This window comes from Artibeus jamaicensis, unplaced genomic scaffold (assembly GCF_021234435.1).
Source record: "Artibeus jamaicensis isolate MK-2021 breed Jamaican fruit bat unplaced genomic scaffold, CSHL_Jam_final contig_867, whole genome shotgun sequence".
In the NCBI taxonomy this organism is placed as follows: Eukaryota; Metazoa; Chordata; class Mammalia; order Chiroptera; family Phyllostomidae; genus Artibeus; species Artibeus jamaicensis.
This window is the reverse complement of record NW_026521995.1, coordinates 4,852,924-4,869,388: the sequence shown is the minus strand read 5'-3', so window position 1 is coordinate 4,869,388 and position 16,465 is coordinate 4,852,924.

Sequence of the window (16,465 nt, the reverse complement as noted above, 5' to 3'; positions counted from 1 at the left end):
CATCAAGCCACAGAGCTGGCAAGCTGGTGTCATACCTGAGACTCCATCAACATGGCTAACACTATTTGACCTGCCTTGGAGATCCCCAGAGACTCCACCCCACCCAACTTGCAGGCCCACCCATGCTGCTTTTTTGTATAAATGGCTGGTCTGGCTCATGCTTCACAACTTCCTAAATCCTCTCATACAAGCAATAACTGGAATCGGTCATCCCCAGGCCCAGTACTAGCAGCCACCAACCTAGATTCACAGTTTGGCCTCACCTGGGACTCTCCAAGCCCAGCCCAAGTAGCAGCCATCTCAGATTGATTTATAGCTCAGGAAGGGTGGCCCTGGGCAAAACACAGGTGGGGACTGACCTTGGCCCACATCATCCAGGAAGCCCGAGGGCCAGCACACCCTGTGGACAGCTACAGACCACATCAGAGCACCACCACCCTGCCCCTACACAGTTGATCTTCCACAGAGGCAAGAGATTGGTGGTTAGTGATCATAGCTAATCCTTGCAGCTGACTGGCCTGGGTAAATCTCTCACTGATCTGTCAATAGCAACCAAGGTTAACCTATAAGACGAGTGTGTACTCAGGCCACACAAAGGGTGCACCTCGAGTACACAGCTTGGGTGATAGGGGAGGCTGTGCCACTGGACCCTACACAATACCTACTACATTAGGCCACACTACCAAGACACAGAGTCAAAGCAGCTCTACCTAATACATAGAAGCAAACACAGGGAGACTACTAAAATAAACAGGAAAAGAAACATGGCCCAAAAGAAAGAACAGAGCAAAGCTCCAGAAAAAGAGCTAAATGAAATAGAAATAAGCACTTTATTAGATGCACAATTCAAAACATTGCTTGTAAGCCTACTCGAGGAACTTAGTGAGGATCTTAAGAGCATAAAAAAGATCCCATCAAAAATGAAGGATATATTAATTGAAATAAAGAACAATTTAGAGGGAAACAAAGTAGACAGGATGAAGCCAAGAATCAAATCAATGATTTGGAACATAAGGAAGCAAAAAACAACCAATCAGAACAACAAGAAGAAAAGAGAATACAAAAAAATGAGGCTAGTGTAAGCAGCCTCTTGGACTGTTTTAAGCAATCCAACATTTTCTTCCTAGGAGTACCAGAAAGAGAAAGAGAAAGAGCCAAAAATATGGAAATCTATCTGAAAAAATAATGAAAGAAAACTTCCCTAATTTGATAAAGAAAATAGACATGCAAGTCTGGAAAGCACAGAGTCCCAAACAAGATGGATGCAAAGAGGTCAGCTCCAAGACACATCATATTAAAATGCCAAAGGTTAAAGAGGAAATCTTAAAAGCACCAAGAGAAAAGAAGCTTGTTACCAACAGGGGAGTTTTCATAAGACTGTCAGCTGATTTCTCAAAAAAAAACTTTGCAGAATAGAAGCGATTGGCAAGAAATATTCAAAGTCATGAAAAGCAGTGACCTACAGCCAAGAGTGCTTTAACCAGCAAACATCATTTAGTATTGAAGGGCAGATTAAGAGCTTCCCAGCAAGAAAGACCTTAAAGAGTTCATCACCACCAAACTATTATTATAAAATGTTAAAAGGAGTTATTTAAGAAAAAGAAGATCAAAACTATGAACAATAATATGGCAAAAAATATAAACCTGTCAACAACTGAAACTAAAAAAACAAACTAAGCAAACAAGAACAGAGACAGAATCATTGATACAGAGAGGGTTTTGATGGTTTCCAGGTGGGAGGGGGTTATGGGGAAATGGGTGAAGACATGAGGGGATTAAGAAGTACAAATAGGTAGTTACAGAATAGCCATGGGGATGTAAAGTGTAGTACAGGAAAGGGAGTAGCCAGAGAACTTATACACATGAACACTGGTGGGCGGATTGCCTGAGGGAGGTAAAGGTGCTGGGTGGAGGGTTGCAAGGGAGACAAATCAGAACAACTGTAATAGAATATTATAATATCAAAAATATATAATTTAAAATAAAAATAAATGCTTTCAAAAGGCAAATGCTAGAAAAAATGTACCACATTAATTCGTTATCAGTAATCAGCAATTAAATTCAAAATTTTATATCAAGACTAGTAGTTAGGAAGGGGACAAAACCCAAAATGCTTCCTGAAGTTACAGGTTAAGTCTCTGAGTTCAGCTACATGGGAAACCTCTTTCCAGAGCTGATAGAATTCTTTTTTTTTTTTTTTTGACTTGAGCTAATTCAGGTTAGGCTTCTGTCACTTGTAGTCAAAAGAGCCTTGTTTAATAGCTGGAGGATCTTTGAAGGAAGAAATGGAGATAAAGGATGAATATAGATAACCTCGTCTCCTTTGTGAAGCTGCACGTGGCCATTCCTGCTGTCTGGATTTCTCCAAGTGCCATATGGCTTGTTTGCACTTGAAGTTAATCAAGGAGTTGAAATTGAGCTATACCCCACAAGAAAGTCATGACAATTAACTAATTATAATTTGATACTTTTAAAATAATATACAGTACTATTTTAAACCATGAAAGAATATTGGTGATCATGTTTTAATTACTCTACCACACCCTACCACCCAGTCACTATAATCAACAGGAGTAATTCTATTCCTAAGTTTTATTCATAAGAACATTTAAGAAGCTAAATGACAGTTATTCTCATTTGAAACCAGCATAGAATTGTAGTTCTAAACTTAGTGTTGCACCATCCCATGGTATAAACATGTGGAAACATGTATTGTGTGTGTGTGTGTATACACAAAACTTTAATAGAATATCAAAATTTAATAGTAAAAAATCAAAATATACACAAATCAAAATATACACAAATCAAAAAAATCAAAATTTAATAGTAAAATATCAAAATATCAGAATTGGAATTCTTTCATTTCAAAATTGTTACCATTTTACATTATCCACATTAACTCACTGTGACTCACATATTTTCTGATCAGATTTGTTAGGTGAGAGAGAAGTACCTGATATCACAGGCAGGGAGCTGAGGTTGAATAAAAGCCACAGATGAGTGTGGGCCTCAGCCCACAGGGTGCTTTATTTAAATAAGTATCATCTATCACAGGTAGTAACTAAGAACTAGATTACAGGGAACCAACCAAGCAGTGGAAATAAATTTGCACATACCTATAAACTTGACATAAAAACTTCTTTTCAGAAATGTCATTGTAAAAGAGATTATCTCTCCTATTTGTCTGGATTGTGTTCCTGCAAAGACACATGCCTAAAGCCTGGTAGCAGAGTGAAATGTTTAAAATTTGTTTTTCAATGATCTGATGATCCTCTTGCTTTTCATTATTTTTGAGCCAAGCACTGTTACTGTCACCGAACGTCATCTGAAATGGTTCTACAATAAAATCTTTCTATGTGGGATGGTTTTATTTCTTAAATTGAATAATTGCTTAACATTGTTGCTTAACATCTAACAGTTCTTACCAGAAGTGGCACAGTGTGTGTGTGAAACCTGCCTTGTCTTTGTGTGAACACCATCATGCCACAAGTTTTCAGAGTCAACACATAAGAACTAAAAGCTTCATGTGCAGGTCTCTGAAATTGTCTCACAAAAATAATTCTTTCAAAGTTTTCTGGTCTAGTTTTAAAATATTTTCCACTCCAGTTTACAGTTCCTATTAAGCGTAATTTTATTAAAAATTTCCAACAGGTAACTTTATTTTATAAGGCACCTCAGATTCTCTCAGATACACCTGCCTTCCAGCCCATTCTGCTACTTCTAAGGGCCAAACACTTGTTCTAGACTTCCTGGGCCTTCCCCAATAGCTGCCCAAAGTTTTTGGCTTCTCCCAGATCATCCAGATTTGGATGAAGCACCACACTGCAGAGGCTGGATGATTCCACCCAGAAATGTGGGGAATTAATTTCCTACCAAGTCCTGTGTTTTCAAGAATTAGCCCCAGAAAAAGGCTTGGAAGAGAAGTAGGTGGCAATTTGGAATTGAAAAGCCACAACCCCAGGGTGACACAAGAAGATGCCTGTGAGAGTTGGAAGGAAGTAAAAAGGGGGCCACCATTTTGTAGCTGACACATGATGCTCATTGGGCATGAAACCACATGAGGGCCTGCTTTCTCAAGTCCTCTTTAGTTTTTCTGACTCCTGGGCCAGGTTTATGTGCTTAGGTCCAGGACAAAGAGCCTCAGTTTCTGTTAGACCATCCTCTTCACAGGGATCAGAGGAAAAAAGAATGGATGTGGGCATCAGTTCAACCTCACAGGCTTCTGGTCATCTCATGGTCATCCTGTCCAGACAGCCCATCCCATGGACCTCAGTCTCCAACACCAGATATGGGGATAGCTTTGTGGACCCTGTTGAACCAGCCTCTAAAATTGCATAAGCCAATTTCTGTAACAAATCTCTATGTATAGTCCCCAGTTGCTTCTGCCTCTCTGCTTAACCATAACTAATACACCTGGGGTAACCCTTAATAATAGAAAACCAAAGATGGGAAAGAAGCCAGGAAGACTGATCCACAGCATGTGCTTCTCTGTAGCCCATCCACAGAAGTACAGGTGGACTTCCCGTGTGGAGAGTGGACAGAACACACCTGTGAATGACCTCCCAGGGCTCTTCCTGTTCGTTGTGAAGTGATTGTAGCCAGCATGGGAGAGGCCAAACTCCTTAACAGGTCTGATAAGATCTTTCATGATCTGGTCCCTGCTGAGCATCATTTTGCATTGATTCTCATTGTTTTCTTTCTTCTGTCTCATTTTCATCATTCTTGTTACCCTGGGTTTGCACATACCATATAAAGTATGAACCTTTCTTCAATCCTTGCCTTACAATATTTTCCAGAGAAACCTGTGCTAAGAAAATTAGACCAGAAAAATGGTTCTAGAAAGCAGAGCCACAGGACAGGATTTTGGGTTGAATTGCCCATTCATCTAAACAATATTCTTCTATTTTTTCCAGCTGAAATTTAATTCTAGTTTCTTCCCATATTCTCCATGTTTTTCATAAGTGAATTCATTTTTTCTTCATAGCTTCAAAGACTCTCCTGATGATAATAATGGTTCCAAAATCTTTTCTTCCATTCTAGCATTTCTCCTGGGCTACAGATTTATGTATCCAACTGCCTTCCAGACTCATGAACATTTCCCTCATCATGTTCCAGCCTGAAATCATCTTCTCCCCACACCCAGACTTTCTCTACTGACCCCTATATCAGCCAAACCTGGAACCATTCTTGATTCATCACCTCCACCATTCACATTTATCTAGATATCAATTCCTACCTCTTCTTCCCCATAAATATATCTCAAAACACTATTTTTCTCCATTCTCACTGTCACTACCCTGATTAACCCTATCAATTACCATCCATTCTTGCCTGAAATAATGCCAAAAACTCTTCACACAAATACCTTCTACATGCTACAGCCAGCATGATCTTTCTGAACTGCAAACTTAATCAACATTCTCCTGCTTGAAACCCTCCAGAGTCTCCCCCATTGCTTTTGGGACAGGGTCCAATCTAATAAAATCCCACCTGGGGATCCCTATGAGCTCAGCAGCCATTTTCATCTTCACCTTATAGTTCTAGTGAAATTCTTTCAGTGCCTTGAAAGTAACTTGCACACTCTCTTCTGGGTCTTCACATAGAAAGTTCCCTCTACTGAGAAGACTTTTCTCATCTCTGCTTCCCAGTGCCATCTTTCAAGTCTCAAATTTGGCATCACTTTCTCCCAGAAGCCCTCTCGAGTCCCCTAGTCTAGCGGTGATGTGATCCATAGCTCTTTCCTCTTTTCCTTCTATAACACATCACACATTACTACAATTGCTTGTTTAATTGTTATTTCCCCCACTAGGCTGCATAACTTTCCTCACTTACTGCTGAATGCCTAATGCAGGCTTCAGGACCTGGAACATAGGAGGCACTCCATAAATATTTAATAGATAAATGGTCATCATTTTAAAGAGACAGACTGGCTCCAAGGCAGGGCTAATTTCACCATGATATGATTAAATGTATTGACGTACCTAAATTAAGAATGTATCAATCATTAAGAGGAGCTGGTCAGTTGGGAAACATAGAATAAGATGAGTTACTGAAGTAAATGCTAGAATGCCTATCCAAGCACATTCAGGGATGAAGAAGTATTAGCTAATGGATTTTGAATATTGTGGTTACATTAGTTAGGAACACCCCTTTTGTGAAATAGATATATTCAGCTTTTTTAGCCAGATGCCATTAAGTCACATTTTCTAATTCCATACTCATGTACCAAATTTATAATTATTATTTGGCTTCCCATGCAAGTCTGTCCACAGGAAGAATGACATGCAAATTCTGAGTATTTCAGGTCTCTGTGACAGTGATTTCTCATTGCGAATTAATGAACTGCCTTCAGATAACAATGTGCACTAATTGTGAACTGACTTGTGTGGAGTGTAATCCACTCTTTGTTCTGTGGACATTTCGAACACTCTTACTTGACTTCTCAGGTTCATTGCCTAACAGTTTCAGGAGTAGGTTCCTGGAAGGCCAAAGCAGAGGGTGTAAGGAGTTAGGACCAGGGTCAGGGCTATGCCCTATGACTGTCAATTCTTTACAGTCCTCCATGGGTTCCTGGCTAGTTAGGAAATCTTTGTCCAGAAATTATAGCACACAAACAGGTGCTTTTGGTAATGTTTCATTCTTTGGCACATGGATAGAGTTAAGTTAAAATTTGTTCACCAACCTGAGTAATTTCTAAGTTACGCTGACCTAAAAAACACAAAAATAAAAAATTTTAAAGGTATTTTTAAAAGAAAGTGACTAGAAGGTCACTAGAAATACAGGCTCTTGGATCTAACACTCCAGAGCAAAGTTTTAGGTACATTTAAAAATCAAAGAAATAGAAGTTTGAATCAACAGAAAATATATGGTTTTCCCTTGTTGGTAGAATAAAACAGAAAGAAAAAGTCTCAAAACCTTTATTCCCATAATCACTGTATATAAAAGATCATTTGACAAGTAAAATACAGTGTACTAGGTTTCCATATATTTGAGAGAAAGCTTCATGGTTTAAATTTTAGTTTTTGTAAAATGAAGAAAATTAGCAGCATCAGTGAGAAGACTAATGCAAGTAGTAATCCAAGTAAAAATTGTGCAATTGATGTAGGAGCTCTGGAAACATTTGTGTTATACCTCACGTCTACTGTTCAGCAGCATGTAAAAATGTCACCAGTTAATGTTCTGTTTCCTACAAGAAGGTACAACTCCTCATGTAGATCTTTGTCCTTTAAAACCAAAAAGGACATGAGATTATTGGAAACAGTCTTGGAACCATGATACTTATGAATTTTTCTAAAAGCAGGTGTTGGTCTCTGGCCTTGTTTTTGTTCTTACGTCAGAGAAGGGGGTCCAGTTAAATTAATGAAAAGTACAAGCAGGCTTAGCATTAAATTATACCTTTCATTTCTTCAGTGAGTTGAGCAAATAATGAGTCTCCTATAATTAAAGTATGCACAGGGAATGCTGATGAAAATTTTGCTAAGGTAATAATATCCTATAAAGATGAAACTAATCATACACTGAAGACAACAGAAGAAAGGAAGAAAGAGAAAAAAGGCTTTGAAAACCTAATCAAAAAGAAAAATTAAAATGATTTTCATTAGTCTCCTGACATTTGGCACCCTGAAAACTGGGAGCCTAGTGTTTTAAGAGGAAAATGCAATGGAATGAGGATGTTTTACTTGTTAATAACAAAAATAAAAACTGTGTCACAGGGATCTGAGAAAGTAAGAAAAATGTTACCGGCATTGAATAATGTGACCAGTTAGGTGGAAGCTCACTAAGTAAGTGGAGGTGCACAAAAGACTACAACCCCTACCATTCATCTTCCACATTTATAATGTTTTCACTTCCTGATTCTCAGTCTTCATGAATTCTTAGACATGGTGTGAGGCCACTACTCTTAAGTATGCTAAGCATCATTCTATAACCATTCTCTGCCAAACACGTCTGCACCCACCTGCCAAGTCTGTTGTCCTGACTATAGAATTAGTGGTGTCCATTAGACACTTGTGGAATATTAGTAATAGAAGGGACTGTATTATCCATCTTCCATTTTGAATGTTAAAGAAAAAAAGCAGGCCAAAGAGAGCACTGAAGGTGCTCAGTGGCAAAGCTGGATGGAAAGTCAGTGCTCCTAACTCCTAGGTCCAATGTTTCCTCCAGCACACATGCCTCCTCCACCTCTCATGAAATGTCATGAAAATGACCTGGACCAACGTTGCAATTCCTGGACTTGAGAGCACCTGTGCTGCTCATCATATATGTGAAGCAAAGCCAAATCACATGGCCATGGAGGACCAATTTCCCAACAGTTAAAGCAAGGGATTAAACTTGGAATCACTGGATTCACTTCCACTTCCACATGAAACTCTGGTAATCTTCTATCTAAGAACTGTCTATGTTTTCTTCTGCTTATCTCTTTTTTAATGAAAGTCAAATTGAATTTATGTGTTAAAAGAAGCTGCTGATTTTTAGAACTACATAATCATTTTTGCTACTGCTCTTCACCAAGGACTCATTCTCCTCTGACAGCCTTTGCCACTCCCAGAAGAGGATTACATTTTCAGACCATGCATCTGAATCTGTTTAAATCCTGGGACACCACCCTCTACCTCAGAAACTCCTCCCTGGGAGACCCACCAGAAATACTTAGTTCTGAGTTGAGACTAACCAGGAATCTGGAGTTTACTCTGGAACAGACTTGGAGGGCCAGGGAAATTCTTGAATGCCACCATTTTTCAGAAGTGAGTTATGACAGCCCATCTAACATTACCTTCACCTAAACTGAAATCTCCATGGCTTCCCGTGCTGGGGCCAATGAACAGACTTTCAAAGAGATATACAAGTTCTTAGACTCCTGGAAGAGGAACTCCAAAAGGGCTAAAAATATCCCATTGAAGGAAAAAGGAAGAGGCACATGGTTTCTTTAATGTATGGCTTGAAATAGTAGCAGGGAGATAAGAAATATTAGCAGATGGTTTCTCTTATGAGAAGAATTTTGTCAACATCCTATTCATAGGTTAAAGTTCTAAACCCAGAATCTCAGAATATGATTATATTTGGAAATAGGATCTTTACAGAGATAATTAAGTGAGGTCACTAGAGTGGGCTGTAATCCAATATTATAAAATGCCCTTAAAAGATGAGAAAATTTAGACACCATTAGTGAGGGAAGACCACGTGAAGATGCAGGGAGAAGGCAGCCATCTGTAAGCCAAGGAGAGAGATCTCTAAATGAAACCAACTCTGCCAACATCTTGATGTCAGACTTTTGGCTTCTGGGACTATAAGAAAGTAATTTCTGTCATCGAAGCCACCCAATTTGTGGTACTTTATTTTTTCTAAATATATTTTATTAATTATGCCATTACAGTTGTTCTATTTCCCCCCTTCATTCCCCTCCACCCTGCATACCCTGTTCCCCACCACTACCCCCTTTAGTTTATGACCGCGTATCTCAAGTTCTTTAGATTCTATATTTCCCTATACTATTATTGCCCTTTCCCCTATCTATTTTCTACCTACCATCATGCTACTTATTTTCTGTACCTTCTCCCCCTTCTCCTTCTCCCACTCCCCTGTTGCTAACCCTCCATGTGATCTTCATTTCTATGGTTCTCCTAGCTGTCCTCTTAGTTTGCTTTTGTTTTAGGTATGGTTGTTAATAACTGTGAGTTTGCTGTTTATTCACTGTTCATATATTTTTATCTTTTCTTAAATAAGTCCCTTTAACATTTCATAAAATAAGGGCTTGGTGATGATGACCTCTTTTAACTTTACCTTATCTGGGAAGCAATTTGTCTGTCCTTCCATTCTAAATAAAAGCTTTGCTGGACAGAGCAATCTTGGATGTAGGTCCTTGCCTTTCATGACTTGGAATACCTCTTTCCAGCCCCTTCTTGCCTGTAAGGTCTCTTTTGAGAAATCCGCTGACAGTCTGATGGGAACTCCTTTGTAGGTGACTGTCCCCTTATCTCTTGCTGCTTCTAGGATTCTCTCCTTCATTTTAATCTTGGCTAATGTAATGATGATGTGCCTTGGTGTGTTCCTTCTTGGGTCCAACTTCTTTGGGACTCTCTGAGCTTCCTGGATTTTCTGGAAGTCTATTTCCTTTACCAGATTGGGGAATTTCTCCTTTATAATTTGTTCAAATAAGTTTTCCACTCATGGCTGTTCCTCTTCCCCTTCTGGTATCCCTATAATTCGAATGTTGGAGCGTTTAAAGATGTCCTGAAGGTTCCTAAGCCTCTCCTCATTTTTTTGAATTCTTGTTTCTTCATCCTTTTCTGTTTGGTCATTTTTTTCTTCCTTCTGGTCCACTCCTTTAATTTGCGTCCCAGTTTCCTTTCCATTACTATTGGTTTCCTGTGCATTTCCCTTCATTTCAATTAGTTTAGCCTTCATATGATTCTCTAATTTGTGACTAAAATCAACCAGTTCTGTGAGCATCCTGATCACCTGATCACAGTGTTTTGAACTGTGCATCTGAGAGTTTGGCTATTTCTTCATTGGTTAGATTTATTGGCTCTGGGGCTCTGAGTTGTTCTTGAGCCATGTTTTGATCTGTTCATGCCTATTATGTATGAGGAGTGGAGCCATAAGTGTTCACCAAGGCAGGGCCACCCAGTTTGCTGGTTTGTGAGGCTGTATGTGGGGGCGGGGTCAGAGAGGGACAATGGTGGTCCCCTCTGCCCCTTCCTGCCACTGGGGCCTGGATGGTCCATCTCACTGCTAGCTCCTTCACTGGTCTATCTGTGTGCGAATGTGTGACCATGATCAGCCCTCAGTGGGTTCACCGCCTTGCATCGTCAGTGGGTCAGCCTGCTTCTCCACATCTGGGATCCACCCACGGCTGCTGGCACACCCATGGCTGCTGGCACACCTGGGTCAGTCCAGTGGATCTTTCCTGCCTGACTTTGCTCTGCTGCTGGCTCTGCCCCTCTTACTGGTTTAGCTGAAGGGTTTGTTGTTGTCAGACTTCCATGTAGTTCAATTTTCTGTGGTTTGGCTGCATTTTTGTTGCTAAAACTTTGTTGTTTTTAAACTTGGTTGTGCGGGAAGGCGCAGTGCTTCTACCTATGCCTCCATCTTGGCGGAAGTCAGTTGTGGTACTTTCTTATGGAAGTCCTAGCAAACTAGTATGGTTCCTCTGTTGTTTTCCTAATAGTCTTCTTTATTTAAAAAAAAAAGTAATGCAGAAAACTTCCAGCCAAGATGGAGGTGTAGGTAGACACACTGTTCCTCTTCTCACAACCAAAATTAAGGACAACAAAAATTTAGAAACAAAAAAGCAGCCACAACTGACAAAAAAATTGAACTGTGTAGAAGTCTGACAACCATATATCCAGACCTGTAAGAGGGGCAGAGTTCGTGGCTGGCAGAGAGGGGCCAAAGCAGGAAAAAGTGATGGCTGGCCACCCAGGTGTGCAGGCAGCAGCTGGCAGACCCAGGGTGTGAGGTGACAATGAACAGACCCAGTGAGGCATACAAGACAGTTGGCTGACCATGGTCCCACATTCAAGTGCAGATAAACCAGGCAAAGACAGGCAGCAAGACAGACCACACAACCCAGGGCCCCAGGGATGGGAAATAAAACCTAAAAGCACCAATTGAAAACACTATTGGGGGTTGAGGTGCAGGGAGAGACTCCAAGTCTCACAGGAGAGTTTGTTGTAGAGACTCACAGGGTCCTAGAAAGTACACAAGCCCACCCACCCAAGAACCAGCACCACAAGGGCCTGGTGGGAAATTTGCTTGTGGGAAGCAGAAGAAACTAAAATCTAAGAGAGTGGAGCAAGTGCCATTGTTCCCTCTATGACCCCGCCCTCACATAAACCATCACAACCAGCAACAGGAGTTGCCCTGTCCTGGTGAACACCTAAGGCTCCACCCCTCATATGTAACAGGCTTGACCAGACCAAAAAAAAAAAAAAAAAAGCCCAAACAGAAGAACAAATCAAAGCCCCAGAGCCAATACATCTAAGCAACCAAGAGATAGCCAGCCTATCAGATACACAGTTTAAAGCACTGGTAATTAAGATGCTCACATAACTGGTTGATTTTTGTTGCAAATTAGATGAAAAAATGAAGGCTACACTAAGTGAAATGAAGGAAAATGCACAGGGAACAAATAGTGATGAAAAAAACTGGAACCTAAATTAATGGAGTGGATCAGAAGGAAGAAAGAGACAATCAAACAGAAAAGAATGAAGAAACAAGAACTCAAAAAAATTAAGAGAGGCTTAGGAATCTTCAGGACATCTTTAAACGCTCCAACATTTGAATTATAGGGGTACCAGAGGGGAAAAGGAAGAGCAACAAGTGGAAAACTCATTTGAACAAATAATAAAGGAGAACTTTTCCAATCTGGCAAAGAAAATAGCTTTCCAGGAAGTCCAGGAAGCTCAGAGTCCCAAAGAAGTTGGACCCAAGGAAGAACATACCAAGGCACATCATAATTACATTAGCCAAGGTAAAAATAAAGGAGAGAATCTTAGAAGCAGCAAGAGATAAGGGGACAGTCATCTACAAAGGAGTTCCCATCAGACTAGAAGCTGATTTCTCAAGAGACACCTTACAGGCAAGAAGGAGCTGGAAAGACATATTCCAAGTCATGAAAGGCAAGGGCCTACATCCAAGATTGCTCTATCCAGCAAAGCTATCATTTAGAATGGAAGGGCAGATAAAACACTTCTCAGATAAGATCAAGTTCAAGGAATTCGTTATCATCAAGCCCTTATTATATGAAATATTAAAGGGACTTACCTAAAAAAAGAAGATAAAGGCCCTGGCTGGTGTAGCTCAGTGGATTGAGCACAGGCCTATGAACCACATGATTGTGGTTCGACTCCCAGTCAGGGCACATGCCTGGATTGCAGGCCAGTTCCCAGCGGGGGACTCACAAGAGGCAACCATACATTGATATTTCTCTCCTTCTCTCCCCCTCAAAAGATAAATAAATAAAATCTTTAAAAATAAATAAATATAAATAAAAAAGAAGATAAAAAATATGAACAGTAAAAAGACAGCAAACTCACAGTTATTAACAACCACACCTAAAAAAGAAGCAACCTAAGCAAACAACTAGAATAAAACAGAACCACAGAAATGGAGATTTAGCAACAGAGGAGTGGGAGGAGGAGAGAGAGGGAAAAGGTGCAAAGAATAAGTAGCATGGATGGTACGTAGAAAATAGGGGAAGAGCAAGAATAGTATGGGAAATGTAGAAACTAAAGAACTTACAACCCATGGACATGAACTAAAGGAGGGGAATATGGATGGGAGGGGGTGTGCATGGTGGAGGGGAATGAAGGGGGGGAAATGGGACAACTGTAATAGCATAATCAATAAAAAAATATTTTTAAAAAATAAAGTAATGCATTTTCTAACAGAAGCTTCACAAGGGCAGCACCCTGCCTCCTTTATTAACTACCATATTCTTGGCACCCACCATAGTGCCTAATATGCAGCAGGTGTCCAAAAAGTGTTTATTGACTGATTATAGACAAACTCAAAATTAATAAAAAATACAAGTAACAGGTTACCCCACTGACCACTGGTACCTATTTTTCACACTGCATCATTTTCCCCAGCCATTAAATATTCTTTAAAAACATGCTTTATAATATCTGAGTGAAAATTTAGCAGGTAAACAGACCATAATTTTCTATTATTCTGTTACTGTTCAATATTTAAATTGTTTCTATTTTTGCCATTGTTGTACAAAAAAACACCATGAAAAATATCCTTGTAAACATATTGTGCTCTGTTTCCCCAGAAATGGAATGATTAATGTACACGTATACACAGCATGAAGGTTTTCAGACATGTCAGATTTTCAAGCTTAAGGGTTTACAAGTTTATATTCCCCCATCAGTGTATTAGGATTGTGATTGAAAATAGAAATTGTTATAATTCTAATATAATTTAGCATATACTACATTCCAGATGATATATTAAATAGTTCATAAGCATTATTTCACTTAATTCCCTCAAACACCCTGTGAGATGGTTGTTAATATTATCTGTATAATATCAATATGCAGTTTATAGATGAGAAAAATGGCATTAGAGAAAATGATTTATTTAATGAAAACATATAAATAAGTTGCCTTTTCTAGTAAGAGGAAGGGCTAACAAGAAAAACCAGTCAATCTGACTCTAGCAATTCACCATTTTTAGCAATACTGGATATTATTGTTTCTGATATCTTTGTAAATTTGATAGAAATAGATTATTTTTAATTTTCTTATTTCCTTTAATTAAATTTATTGTGGTGACATTAGTTAATAAGATTATATAGATTTCAAACGTATAATTCTATATGATACATGGTATGTATATTGAATTGTGTGCCCACCCTTCAAAGTCAAATCATCTTCTATCACCATATATTTGACCTCCTTTATTTTCATTTCTAGGCTTATTAATTAGTCTGAACCTATTTTTCTGTGTTTGTTGGCCATTTTGTTTTATTGCTTTTTCAGAGTGAATTATCTGTCTCCATCCTTTGTCTCTTCTGCTATTGATGGGTAGCACCACAGTGATTAAACATGGAAGCTGCCATGTGTTTATGAAACTCATGCAGATGCTCAGAAACCTAATCTAAGAATTGAAACAGATACTGCTAATTACTCAACGCAGTCAAATTTTCAGGATACTCCTATTATCTCCTAAGCAATGTGCATGTGGAGATAACCCATTTAGCTGTCAATTTTATGAAGCCTTTTTCCTTTGGTAACGTTATAACCTATTTTGATTGAGTGACATAAAAATTTTTTATTAAGTCCAACTTTATTGCTCTGAACAAATCTTGATGCTTTTTCCTCGAATTGTAGAAAGGAAGAAAGAAGAATAAAGAATAAAAGAGACAAAGATGCAACCACTGAAGTTAGCAGCCCAGCCTTGAGAACAGAGTCCTGAGCAAGGACTGACGAGGTGCCTGGTGCTGGTGGCAGGGAGTGGGTGGAGAGAGGAGGACTTGTTTTTGAACTGTGAACCTGTCATTAGATGTAAAGAAACATTTACTTTGGAAATAAGCTCAGTATGTAGAATGGGTAATTACATGTCACGAAGCTTAATTTAGGATAAAAGAAACTGCTAATTCATGGCAGGCGAAGCTCCAATGAGATTTGTATACGGGTGGGTTCAAGTACTTACTCCATGGTATGGGGGTGAGTCAAGGATCAATTGATCAAGTGTAGATCACGTTGGCAAAGAAGTTCAATTAAACACCAGCTTGAGTTTGAAGAGTAATTCAGTATTTTAAGTTCCAAATTTAGAATTTTAATACTACAGGGAATTCCCTTTAGCTCCCTCAAACAGCTGCTTTGTTTGTTTTTGTTAATTTAAAGAGAAAGGAAAGACTTCTTTCACTGAGACCCAGTTTTTTGTCTCCCTTTCCCCCCATTGCTCGTGCAGAAGATTTGTGCATTATGATATGTTGATTCTTTAGTAATTAAAAGCAGTCTCTAGATTGTTGACCTCCAGGCTTATTCAGCTTATCAGCACTCACAGTCAGCAGTGTCTGTGGGAAAACCTAGCCGAAAGGAATTAAACTGTTTAGAGAGCACTATTAGTGCTGATGTTGACAAGTGCCCCAGCCACAGCTCCTTCACCTGCTTTGAGCTGCCACTCACAATAGCCAGGTGGCTGATAAAGCACATACATGGGCTATGTTGTACCTAAGTACCCTCTGGATTGCTGGAGAAATTGGGTCCCACCAGGAGCTTGAGTTTAGATCATTCTGTAACTACTATCAAGTCATACCAAAATTGGACTTGATGCTGCTTTTCTCAGATTCCTAAGGAAGTGTCATTAATATACAGCTGTGAGTGAAAGAATATGTGGTTGATCTCTTTGAAAAGCTTTACAGCAAGAAGTAGCCAATTAGGATAACTTTAAAGTAGTTGAAAAAGCAGTTTATACTCACCATTAGTTCCTAAAAAAAAAAAAAAAAACCTCAGGGAAAAGCATGGCTAACAGAATGCATACCACCAAAAGTGCCGCAATTGCTTTTATCCAATAAGGCCTTACTGGCAGGCCAAGGAAGGAACCATCATTATCACACTCCATCAGAGTCTGGGTGCCCTGGTGCTTCTGCTCTTCTCAGCAAGGGTTCAGGGAGCCCCACAGCTGCTAGGTACTCAGACAAGGGTCACCTTGGCCCTGCTCAGCTATTGACCTGGGTAAACTGAGATAACCACTTCATTTTTCTTAAGGGAATAAAAGGAGACTGCTCAGAGACTAGCTGAATGTGATAGTCCACAAATATAGTGTTTTATTGGGGTCTTTGAACACAGGTGGATAGGGACAGACACTGACACTCTTTCTTTTCCAGATCCAGATTTGACATGATTGGGATTCTAAAAAGAGACCCATCTAACAAATGGATCCAAAAGGCCAACTCTTTCAAATGCCTTTCCAAAGAAAAGGCTACTATGTCCTAGATTAGAACTGATTTTAT